We start from the raw sequence: 13,877 nt of genomic DNA on the forward strand, positions 1-13,877 counted from the left end.
AAAACTGTCAGTGTTGAGCATATCTGTCTGAATGTCAACGCTACCGGTGAGAGTGACGACTGACTGTTTCAGCAAACCCGCTTAATAACCCCGCCCTGAGAGGACCAAATTTGTATAATGACGTCGACAGAGGTATTACAATGTGAAGATAGTTCATGAGGACCAGTGTTCATTTTTGATTTAGTCTTAGTTCCCCTTCAATTCGGTCACTCTACATTGCTTTGGGAAATACATTTTCCTCGAATATTACTGAAGCCTTATTGAATCACGCCAGTGAAACTGGCCAATGGCGTTCAAGCGCGCGAAATATGAGGGGGCTCGTCACTATATAAAGCAGCGCTTGTACGTCATCCATTCAGAATTTTTTCCTTCAGCAAGAAGCCTATCAAAGAATCTACCACTCACCGTGATCTACACGCTGCAGCGGACACGCCTTCTTCCCCTGCTGTGTTCCGGTAAGTGAGCTTGGGACGAACAATGATGACCTCTCGCGATTGCCTCTCCTGTGTAGAGCCAATCGAACCCTCTGATGGCCACGAATCGTGCGTCTTCTGCCTGGGTCGCGCCCACGCAGAGGCGGCGCTTGGGGGGTCGGACTGCCCCCACTGCGGAGATATGAGTCTCCGGACTCTCAGGCTCCGTGTGGCCATCGTCCAAGGCGATGAACTCGCCCAACTAGCTCTGCCGCGCTCTTCCTCTGAGCCAAAGAGTAAAGTGCCGCGAGTTTCTAATGCGGATCTGTCCGGGTCGGGTGACGAGACCGTGCCGGCTCAGTGCCCACACGCTTCTCACCCCCCTGCTGCAGGTCCCCTCCCAATGCGCCTCATGGCAGCTGATCTCCGCCCCTCTCCCAGCGCGCAAGGTGTGGTGTCTTTCGGAGCCATGGAGGAGGATGAGGATGATGCCATCTCGGTGGCAGCGTCTGCGAGAGAGGAGTGGTCCAACAGCCCACTGGATTACACTGCGCCCGGCAGTGACGCTGGGGACCTCCATCACAGTGATGTTGAGCTCCTACGCGTCCTGACCAAGGCGGTTGATGAGCTCGGTCTGGAGTGGGCGCCTCCTACCGAGCCGGCCAGAAGCCGTCTGGACGAGTGGTTCCTCCAGTCGGACCGCGGCCGAAAGGACAGCCCGCGGAGACCCGGCCCCTTTTTCCCGGTGGTGCACGACGAGATAGCGAAGTCGTGGAACGCACCGCTCATCAGTCGGGTGCACAATCCAGGATCCTCCCTTCTGTCGTCAGTGGACAGCGCCGACCGGGCGGGGTATGTCAAACTTCCCCCCGTGGAGGAAGCCGTCGCTGCCCACCTCTGTCCTGCAGCCGCGGCGAACTGGAGGGTGAGAAACAACGCGTCTCTCCCCTCTAAACCTTGCCGCGCCACCGCAAACTTCGCTGGCAAGGCTTTCTCGGCGGCGGGCCAGGCAGCTTCAACACTGCATGTGATGGCAATACTTCAGGTGTATCAGGCCAAGCTTCTTCAGTCCCTGGATGAAGGTCTTCAAAGAGCTCCGACGCGCCACAGATCTGGCCCTCAGAGCGACGAAGGTGACAGCTCGAGCGATCGGCCGCAATATGGGGAACCTTGTGGTGCTGGATCGTCACCTGTGGCTGACTCTGACCGAGTTGAATGAGTCAGAGAAGACGGCTCTTCTGGACGCTCCCGTGAATCCCTCAGGTCTCTTTGGAGCGGCGGTAGAGACGTTCACGGAGCGCTTCGTTGAAGCGCAGAAGCAATCGAAGGCCATTAGCCACTTCTTACCAAAGCGCGCTGGCGCGATCCCTCCTGCGCGTTCCCGCTCATCCTCAGCGCAGCGCGCGGGAAGACCGTTCGCCCCTCCTACTGCGGTTCGGCGCGAGCATGAGCCGGCGGTGAGGCCGAGACAGCCTTGGCCGAAGCACCGCCAGGGCTCTAAGGGCCAGAGACCCCGCCCTGACAGAGACAGCAGGCCACCGGGTACGGGATTAAAGCCACGTTCCTGATGTTGTCTCTCGGAAGAGGAAAGCTACACTCAGCGCCGAAGACGAGCCACTGAGAAAGTCTGCTCGCTCCGCTGTGTGTGTGTTCACCACGCCCCCCTTGCCTGTGGCGGGTGGCGAGAACGATTGTCATGTTTGTGTTTTGACTGTTCCACAGTGCAGTGCAATAAAGTAAAAAAAAATACAAAAATCACCTCAATATCAGGGCAGTTTTCCTCCTCTCACTTCCCTCTCCCCCATCACTCACTCTCACACTCGTGTAGTATTAAACTCCCCGCCCCCCAACGGCGAGTTATCCCTCACGGTGTGCAGTCCGCCTCGCCCGCTGTCACAATTCACAGAAGCGTGGCAGGCACTGCCAGGGGTATCAGAGTGGGTTATGAAATCAATAAAGAACGGCTACACGCTTCAGTTCTTCCGCAGACCGCCCCGTTTCAACGGTGTGTTAATGTCCACTGTACGGAAATTCACAACCTTCTCGCAAAGCGCGCTGTAGAGGCAGTCCCCCTCACAGACCGCGAGAGCGGCTTCTACAGTCGTTATTTTCTGGTGCCAAAGAAAGACGGCGGGCTCCGCCCAATCTTGGACCTGAGACCGCTGAATCGCGCGCTTTCAAAGCGCTCATTCAAAATGATTACGCTGAGAACTCAATCAAAATGCGAGCGCGTCTGTCGGAGGAGCGCTCACGAAAACTGATCAGTTCTCTCGCAGTCTTCAAACTAGGGCGTTCTTCCCCGCTAAAATGCTTTCAGAGGACGCTCGGCCAGATGGCTGCCGCCTCGACAGTGTGCAATCTAGGGCTCCTACATATGCGTCCGCTTCAGCTCTGGCTAAAGAGCCGGGTGCCACAGAACGCATAGCGCACGGGCACCTTGCACATCAAAGTGACGCGCGACTGTTTGCATACGCTGAACCCTTGGCACGATATGACTCTATATCGCTGGGGTGTTCGTATTGGCCAAGTGATCAGGAGAAAGAATGTCACGACAGATGCATCGAGTACGGGTTGGGGAGCCGTATGCGATGGCAGACCAGCCTTCGGGACGTGGTCAGAAACGGAGAAGTCATGGCACATAAACTGTCTGGAGCTCCGTGCTGTGCACCTAGCGCTCGAGTGCTTTCTCCCAGACATTCTTTGCCGTCAGATTCTCATCAGGACGGACAGCATGACAGTGGTAGCGTTTATAAATCACCAAGGCGGTGTGAACTCACGATCACTGCTGCAACTGGCGAGAGACCTCCTTCTGTGGGCAGATCGACACCTCCTCTCCATCCGGGCAGTACATGTCCCCGGACGCCTGAACTACGGCGTGGATTTACTGTCGAGGGGCGGGATAATCCACGGGGAGTGGAGATTACACCCTTTAACAGTCAAAATGATTTGGAGTGTATTCGGCAGGGCGGAGGTGGATCTCTTCGCATCAGCGGAGAACACTCACTGCCCGCTGTCTTATTCACTGACACACTCTCCCCTGGGAGTGGATGCACTAGCTCACAGCTGGCCGAAAGTACGCAAGTATGCCTTTCCTCCGGTGAAACTTCTGCCTCGCGTGCTTTGCAAAATCAGAGAGGAAAAGGAATCTGTTCTGCTAGTGGCACCGAAATGGCCCAATCAGCCGTGGTTCCCAGAACTGGTGGAGATGCTGGTAGCCTCCCCGTGGACTATCCCACTGAAGAGGGACCTTCTCTCTCAAGCACAAGGGACGATTTGGCACCCAAATCCGGAGTCATGGAGCCTTCATGTCTGGCCGCTCAACGGAGCTTGCCAGTAACAGATGCGCTTCCTCAGCGCGTGCTGAACACTATATCTGAGGCTAGGGCTCCCTCCACAAGGCGTCTCTACGCACATAAATGGAGAGTTTTTTCAAGTTGGTGCGTATCGCTGGGCGAAGACCCAATCAGCTGCCCAATATCAATAATCCTTGTCTTCCTTCAAGAGCGATTTGATAGCGGTCGTATGCCATCCACATTGAAAGTGTATGTGGCCGCTATAACAGCCTTTCACGCGCACGTCGAAAATCGCCCGATCGGCAGAAATGACCTGATCATACGGTTTTTAAAAGGAGCAAGAAGGCTGAACCCTCCTCGCCCTTCTACTCTACCCACTTGGGACTTGGCACTAGTGCTTGACGCTCTCACGGGACCCCCGTTCGAGCCCATACAATCAGCGAGCTTGCGAGCGCTCTCTCTCAAGACAGCGCTCCTGCTCGCGCTGGCCTCTGTTAAGCGAGTGGGAGATCTACAAGCGCTTTCAATTGACGACTCGTGTATTGAATTCGGGCCAGGTGATTGCAGACTCACCTTGAAGCCTAGAAAAGGTTATGTGCCTAAAGTGCTTTCAACTCCATTTAAAGCGCAGGTCATATCACTATCTGCTTTCCGCCCCGAAACACCAACCGGGACAGAGCCGCTTAATACACTGCTGTGCCCTGTACGAGCGGTGCGTACTTATATCGAGCGCTCTAGACAGTTCAGACTCTCGGAGCAGCTATTCGTATGTTTCGGTGGACGTACAAAAGGACTGCCTGTGTCCAAGCAAAGGCTGTCACACTGGATCGTCGACGCAATTGCTTTGGCTTACAGCTCTAAAGGTGTGGAATGTCCGATAGGGGTTCGTGCCCACTCAACCCGTGGCCTCGCATCATCCTGGGCCTGGGCAAATGGCATATCTATTCTGGACATTTGTACGGCGGCAGGCTGGTCGTCACCCAGCACTTTCGCGAGGTTTTATAACCTAGATGTGTCGTCGCTTGCCTCGCATGTGCTGTCAGTGCAAGCAGCGCACGCGCTTACTCAGCCATGATCTGAGATGTGTATCAATGGTTTCGACTAGGTCGTATACACCCTGTATAGACGCACCACCAATTCAATGCTGTCCCTATCAGTTATCACAGTATTATGATATAGTTCACCAAGTCTTTTAGGACTTGGTCACCATCATACCGATACGGCTGTGCATTATAACATGATTTCATTGAAATTAAACAATTTCAACTAATCTATTTGTGAAAGCGCCGAAGCCGCCGCCATTTCACATTCTTTGTTTCACTGGAGTTAACTCCGCCCCTGATGTGACGCGGAATCGTCTAGCTTCCGCGCCCCTGACTTTACATGGTTTCGACTAGGTCCTGTGGACCTGAGCTGTGTTTACTAAGAGCGCCAATATCATTGCCGTTCTTATTACGGCTCCGAATGTGAAACTTGACATACTTAGTCGAGCTTGGCTCCATCGCTGTGACACGGCGGGATTTTATACGTTCCCAAAGCAATGTAGAGTGACCGAATTGAAGGGGAACGCTCTCGGTTACTCACGTAACCTCGGTTCCCCGAAATGAGGGAACGAGACATTGCTCTTATTGCCGTGTCACCGAGCTCAGGATCTTACAATGCCTAGTTGCTTCAGTCAAAGATTCTGAATGGATGACGTACAAGCGCTGCTTTATATAGTGACGAGCCCCCTCATATTTCGCGCGCTTGAACGCCATTGGCCAGTTTCACTGGCGTGATTCAATAAGGCTTCAGTAATATTCGAGGAAAATGTATTTCCCAAAGCAATGTCTCGTTCCCTCATTTCGGGGAACCGAGGTTACGTGAGTAACCGAGAGCGTTTTTATCTTGAGATGGAAATGCTTAATAGTCTTATAATCGCATTTTAGTTATTTGAGTCTTTCATAGTTTTAGTCTAGTTTTAGTCCACGAAAAGTCATTGCATTTCTGTCAATTGCATTTTTAATCATTGCTTTTAGTCAAACTGCAGTCACCAGCAAGTATTTTGGTAGCTATTTTATATGTAGTATTAAAAAAAAAATTATTCTTCTCTCTTTAGACCAAATCAATTAAGCTTATGATAAATTTGAATCAGGAATTTAATTAGGATAAACTGGAATCAATTTTCATTTTTTTTTTTGGTAGAGATATAAATTAAGCTCATTTTTCAGATACAGTAGGTTTAGTTAACAAGTATACATTTATTTAACATCTTTTGTTGGTTAACTCTGATGACACAGTTAGGTATTTAGTTAGGAATGCTGTCCCTTTAAGAGGAAGGTGTGCATGTGAACTGTCTGAAGCACATTCAGTTTTCACCCATGTACGTTCACTTAAGCCATAACCGACTGTTTTTACGTGAGATACTCTACACCAGGGATGCAGATGGGATTTTTTTTAACTGGTGGGGGACCAAGCTATCAGCAAATGATTTCAACTCAAGTAGTTGCTTTGTGTAATTTGGGCTAATGGTTTGCATTAAAAAGCCACTGGGGGATTCTTATTTGAAATCATGGATAAACAACAATGAACAAAGGTAAATAAAGGCCTACCTGATCAAAACTAGCAATGCATGATCAAACTGTCATTTGTCTAGTATGCCAATCACCCAGCAAAACTTCATACCATGTGCAAGATAGATTTTATTTAAACATTTGCTTATCTCAGCATACAAATTCTGTCATTATGAACAAAAAAAAGCAAAGAACCTATGTGCAAATAAATAAATTCTGACAACTTCAACAACATATTTACATAAATAAAAATAAGTAAGTATATGGAGTATTAGAAATTTACTCAATGAAACATCTCATTACTCAATGACCCAAAAACATCTCTCCTCCGTTCATTACCCTGAACATACTGCCGGGCAACTTCTTGTCTGTCCAGTCTGTCAAGCCTCTGTTGAATATGGCACACAGCAATGCCAATGAGTCTTTTTTGTGTCATGGTTGATCGCAACCATGTTTTCAATCTACGTAACCCACTAAAACTGCACTCTGCCTCAGCAGATGATATGGGCACAACCATCAACAATCTTACTAATATCTCTACCAGATCAAATAGGCCACGGACTTCAGGGGGCATTTCTTTTAAAGCATGCACAGCATCTGCAGTTGAGTTTAATGCTGACCTTGTACTTGAGAGACTGCAGAGAGCATGCCCTCCACTGTCTGAGTGTTTTTTTTCTGGAGAGATGTGTTTAGAACCTCTGGTTCACTGATCACATCTAAAGCAAGCTGAAGTCCCAGTACAACATATCCTGTTGCAGTCGAACACGTAAGCCCTCTGCCAGGGCTTTCAGAATTACTTGCAGCCATCTAATCTAGTGCCTTTAGTACCCATATTTAGTATCCCATATTGGCTGAGAACAGCACGGATAGCAGGTGAACGTACAATCCACCTAGTGGGACATAAAGGCCTGATGGACAGGGCTGGCCCTTCCCCTTCAGCTGCAACAATGGCTTTAAACTTGTCTTTCAGCTTACCAGACTGCCCAAAAAAACTTACCAAGGTCATGCATCCAGTCAAGTGCATTTCGCATGACACTGGAGGCTGAGCAAGCCTGTTGTGTAACTAAATTAACACCGTGTGCTCCACAATGTATATATGGTGCTAGTGGCTGTGCTCGCTGAATAACCTGAGTACCTGAGTACTTTCCAGCCATATTTGAAGCCCACCCTGACCTCTGAGGCCTGATATTGGTAAATTCAGTCTCAACAGAATGTCAAAAATGATTCTGGCAAGGTTTTACCTGTTGTAGAAGTTGTTTCATACAACCCTATAAAGTCTTTGTACAACATAACGTAGGCACAGCTCCTCCTGCTCAACAACAGAGATATCATCCCTTGTCTCATCCATAATAATCGAATACTACAACTATAGGGACCGGATTTCATCTACAATTGTCCTGATAATTGATGAACTCATCAAATTTATACATTCATTTTGACAATCCCAAGATGTGTGCGCCCCCCCCCCCCCCCCTCCCCTCTTTGCAGATAACCATCTTACCATCCATTGTTCATTTTCAGCTTTGTATTTTAAAAGCTGGTCAAGGTTAGCTTGATGATGTTAATTTCCCCTAAAAGCCAACCCCTGCCTTGCCAGAAACATCTCACACTCTATTATTTGTAAAAAGACTAGCTCTGCTTTCTGCCTGCTACTAACTGCATTGCTCAACTGTGTAGTAACTGGACTGGCCAGTTTTCATAGTAACAGCAACTTTGTGACCCTCTGATTTCTCATGCACGGAAAAGTGATTTTTCCAGTTTTTAAATCCGGTACTGACAAAAGCTCAGTCTATACTCCTGGCTTGTGCTGGTTTCCCTGTCTTAAAATATTTAAAGCAGTGAAAACACAGAACACCATAACATTCAGCCAGGGATACGTCTCATACCATGATTTTTGTGTTCGGTGTTGCCTCCTGTCCCTAACATATTCCTGAGAATTATGGCTAAAACTAAAGTTGGTCATTATTTCAAATGTCTAAGAATAACTCAAAAACTATTTAAAAGTGTTAATTACAAGTTTGTTGCAGAACTTGAGTTTGAACATAAGAACATTATTGTGGGAGGGACAGAGGGGAGGGAGTTAACACTTCTCTATAGACACAGAATCGAATATGTAACTTCTTTGCTATTTCAAAGCTCTTTCTGTTTTACAAAATACCACACCTATGAATCAATTGATTAAACACGACCATCAGGTGTGCAGACGCTGAGGTGTTTATAGTTTTAATTTTTTTTATTTGTCTTTGCAAAACCACAAACATGCACACAACATGCAAAACATTACACATCTCTTAACTCTTATAAAAGTGGTATTTTTGCATATATTAAGTCTACAAACAAACATCAAATAATTAGCTGACCAAACACGGATATGAAAAATGTAAAACACTGTTTTCTGATTTCTGAGCCAAGTGGATTTTGAATGCAGCTTCCAAAAAACAAACAAATAAATGACACGTTCAGATGAGTCATCGCTGAAACATTTGTTCACTTGTTCACTGACTGAATCATCGGATGAATTCTCTCATCAGAAGCAAAGTGCAGATGTGCGTACGAATGTAAGGTTTCGCAGTGTATACAGCTTCAGTGATTTTAATAGGAGTTTTTGAGAGTGCCTGAACTCAACATAGTGTTGGCCCAGATCCGGCCCACATCTGGGCCGACACTGCTTGCTGTCTGGGTGGCTAGACTGAATGAAAATGTTCTTAGCTCTCTGTAAAATGAAAGTGTAAATTCCACCACTTCAGGTCCACAATCAGCCGTACCAGCTAAAGTGGATTTCGTGCCAAGCTGCGCTCTTGCTTTCATTACAGTGTCCTCGGTTGCAATTGCTCACATAACTTCTGACTTTTTCTGAATTTAAAACAAAGCTCAGAAGTTATGAGGACATTGAAAATATGCGAGCAATTGCATAGGCAAGAGTGCAGCTTGGCACAAAATCCGCTTTAGCTGGTACAGCTGATTGGAAGTAGTGACATTGTCTGCTGCAGGTGTGGTACAAAAGGCCACATCACGGACATCGCAAGGTTCCAGAGGTTTGACAGCAGTTTTCACGCCGGCACACACTGTGTGGAATTGGCTGATGTCCGTGACGATGTGAGAAGTTGCACCCGCATCCATCATTAGACCTCTCCCCTTGGTATCATGTTGCCGCATCTCAGCGTCGCTTGCCCGAAAACATATTCCTTGTCATTGTTATTAAATACAAAGTCAGTCATATTAAAAATATTTTATGACATGACACCCATATAAGTAAAACGTCAGGTTTTTATGTGTAGCTAATATTATTAGTCTCCTTTGCCCATCAGCATTTATTGATCAAATAACATAATCTATATTTAAAGGTGCAAAACGCATTTACTTACACATACTTGAGAATCGAGATATTTCCTGATATAATATTTCGAATAAAAAGAAAAAAAAAAACATAAGCCTATATCGGTTATACAGTGCTATCGTATAATATAGCCACATAAAAAGAAATATAAAACGTTGAGAAAAATATACAGAAATATACAAGAAATATATAAAAAATCTGAAGCAATTACAAAAACATCATCAGTCTAGATTGATGAGGTACTGTAAGTACAGTATTGGTTTTTCCCACAATCCAAAGACATGCGGGACAGGTGAACGGGAGACTGTAAGTGGATGTGAATATGAATGTGTGTGATGGACTCCAGCCTCATGACCCTACACAGGACAAGCGCTAGAGTAAATGTATGGAATAGATGGATGGATGTACTGTAAGGCTTCTAGTTGTCCCTCTCTCTGCCTCTCTTTTTTTCCCCCACCAATGTGTCTTCCTTGATCCATGTTTTCAAACAAAATCATTCCGAAGCCATCCATTTATCAAAAGATAAGCAAAACGAAAGAAAGAAAGAAGAAGAAGAAGAAGAAAAGACTAAAAAATAGTACTTCTGGCTTGCCTTTCAGCTGAAATTGCATTTAGTTGTGTTTGGAATAATTATTATTCAACTTCATAACAAATATTCTGCTAAGATGTTATATTTCAATATAATTCTTGCAGAAATGGACAGTTTGCCATCGTTCTGATTTGAATGTGCTTTTATCAGTTTTGAAAGCAGTGTGTTAGCATTTGAAAAAATGTGCTGAAAATGTACAGTGTTTTGCAGGTTGTGGAGTATGAATGACAAAAGTGTTTGTGGATTTTGAAAAATGCGGTCATTGCATGCACTTTGTCTGAGAGCAATGAAAAATTATTCACAGTTTGGTCCACATAGACGTCTGTATCGCTGAATGTGTGAATAGTTTTGAAAATGTGGTTTCAGTATTGAACAATGCTTGTTAGCAATCGAAAAAAAAACTGTAATTGCAAGTTCAGCGAGCAGTTTTTGAGATTTCAGGATTTCCCCATTAATTTACATAGGACTTAGTCTTGTTTGAGCTGCCCGGAGGCGATGCAAATATGGCCACAGAGTGAACAGACTTTCCTTGAAAGGGATTTTGATCACTAATACCTTGTACAACAGCCTCATAAAGGCTCTGCATGATTGGTATATGAATATTCACATTTTTCAATACAATTTTAGTTAAGCAGTGCTGACCTCACTGTGTGGTAATAAAAAGTATTGATGAGACGCCCAGTAATTCCAGTTTATGGAGCTGAGAAGAGAGAACAAAATGATTTTAAAAAGTATACAGCAAATAATAATATGATTTATTGACATTATAGTGTATTTTCAATAAGTATAGATTTGTTGCGTTTTGTTAATTGGCTTTTAGTCTTAATAATAATAATAATAAATTGTTAATTTGTATACTGAAATTAAATTAAACTAACAAGTAAATCCACAGAATTCATACTTTTTTCAGATTTTTCTTTTGTGTAACCTTGGCTTGATTGATTCCACAGTATTTGCATGTTTTGGAGGCACTGACGCTATTTTTGTAGCAAACTCTACATTATGCTGCAGGGTGTGCCCAAGTTCATGTTTAACTGCTCCATTAATTTCCTCTAGCCTCAGGTCTGTAACAACAGCTTAACTATCTAAGTAGACTAAACTGTGATTATTCATCACTTGTTTGGAACGAAATGCATTCATCTTTCAGTTTACAGCAATTCTTTTCTCACACAGAGACAAACAAAGCCAACTTCATGTACTTTTCAAGCCAATTTGCAAATGTTCACATACTCTTTTCAAAGCTGTTAAACCTAAATCCCAGTACAATACAAAATGAACAAGGCAGCAATGTAGTCACACCTTCACAAGTGTTAGTCTCTTAATTTCATTCTCTGCCATCTCTACAAAAGAAGACAGGATTCATTTAGCTACTTTAATGTTTTTACTGTAGTGAATTTTACACAGTAGAGAGACTCATTCTTGTATTGTAAAGACATTTTAAGGAAGCACACACTGTAAAATGCTACCTGTTGTTAGTATTTTTGGGTCATTGTTTTATAAGTGACAACATGTGTTTGTTGGTTGAGAGCCTTTGCAAGTGTTATGAAAGAATGAGATTGATTCGATGATAGTTTTAATGCATTTTTAATGTGAAATTAACTGCTGTGATAAGATGAAAGCTGGTCAAGAGAACTGTGTGAAGAGTTTTGTAAAATGACCTAATTATCGAGAAATGTGTCCTAGTGACTGTAAACTAGTAGTAGCTGAAATCACTTTGACAATGTGACACACTGACTTGTGGTGAAAACTTTAGCACTCGGCTACGAGTTGTCAGGGCTCTTACCTGACACTTATCTAAGCTTCACAAAGAAACAATTTGATAGAATAACAAGGTGTAACAACCATACTTTAATAGCAATTAGCTATAGTTTATAACTACAGCCTCTGCTAACAGTAGTGAGGAAACATAAGCAAATTTATGGCCCAATATGATCGAACACTTAAACCACTCTTTTTGCTGTAAACAATTCAACTGCAACAAATACTTTCACTGAGCTGAGCAAGGAAACTATGACTCAGGCTTGGGAGTCTTTCAGGTGACGTTTCAGCTCTTCTTCACATGCGCTGCACTCCCGCTCAGCTCTGTTTAGCGTGTAATATACATGAATCGCCACCTGAGGGCATGTTGAAAGATATGTTACAACTTACTGAATGTGTAGTGTTGTCACATGAAATCACTCTCAGATAGTGTTTCAACCGCAGAAAGACAACAGCTTTGATCAAAACATTGTCACATAACCTCAAACTAACAAGACAAATGTACACTAGAGAGGGGAAGTTTGCGAAAATTACATTCATTATATTTTTACTCATAGAACTCCTCTTTTTTCATTGTAATGAACAAAAATGTATAGATTTAACATTATTATAAAAATGGTCTAATATGAACACAAATCAATTGTTACTTTTAACCTCAACAATAGGGTTCCCTGCATAGTTTAGTTAAACAAAAAAAAAAAAGATGTATACTTGATCGCAAGCTTGTTAATTATTCCTGAATAATTCTCACTCCAGGCTGAACTCAAGAGTCGGAAGCTCTGTTTAAAGTAAGCTGAACTTTTAGGTTTCCTGAACAACATTTACTAAATTCACTGCATAAGTTAATGTTAGATCTTTTGCTCCAAATGCTCCAGTTTGAGGTTATGGTAGTGTGGGGAAATGTAAAGTAATCAGCAATCTTAGGAATTATTAATGCTTTTTTTATGCCAGGTTGGACACTGATTTCCCTCAAACATGAACGACTCTTTTGGAAACTGAGGACAGCTATGACTGATGCTTAGATGATGGAGAAGGTTTGAATCAAAACTGCATTGTGTTGAAGAAACAGTTGAAGGACAGACAAGATTTGCTTTTGCTTTCCTTAAAATTGCAGTCTTTGGTCTGCAAGCTTATTCCCAAGCTTCAAAGTAAACAGAAAACACTGTGTGCAAACAAACTGGGACAGATTTGGATACCGATCAGTTTGTTTGCTTGTGCTACAGGTGTGTGTGTCATCATAACCTCCACCCTGAGCAGCGTCTCAGACATGCATGAATGAGAACAAAGGCCAAGCTACAAATGCAACATTCCAAGGCAGGAATGTAAGGCAGGTTCAAATCCAATGGCAGTCTTCCAGTCTTTTAAGATATTGCAAGTGTTTATGTATTATGGTTATGGTTTCTGCATGACAACAATACCGATTTGCCTGCTGTTCTGTTGTGATCTCAATATTTTGCCTGGGGCTGCCAGCTAATCACCCTCAACTTTACCGTCTGAATACATCTTTAATGTGTCAGTAGCTTAATGTTATAAATGACAAATGACTGTCTGTGAGCCTTTCCTGATGTCTCATGTCAAAGTGTCTGCCAAGAAATTTCAGAACATGCAGCAATAACTGAAAATGGAAATGTATATTCATGTTTGATTTGCGCTCTTAAAACTATGCAACTAAATTGTGTTTACAATTTTAAAGTGTTTAATTTGATCAGCTGCTTTCGGACAGATAAACAAAATCTTTGCAGTCAAAATGATGTTCTCTTCTGTCAAAATCAAACTAAAGCCAGATAACACACAAATAAAATTAGGGTGAAGTGAAAATATGTTTTCACATGTTGTGATGTAACGTTACTAGCAGCATGTTTCTAACATGTTTTAGTTCATTGGCAGCATGATTTAACATGTTAACATGGTTTGTTGTGAAGCAGAGTTTTTTCC

The sequence above is a fragment of the Barbus barbus genome (genome assembly GCF_936440315.1).
Source record: "Barbus barbus genome assembly, chromosome: 9".
Lineage (NCBI taxonomy): Eukaryota > Metazoa > Chordata > Actinopteri > Cypriniformes > Cyprinidae > Barbus > Barbus barbus.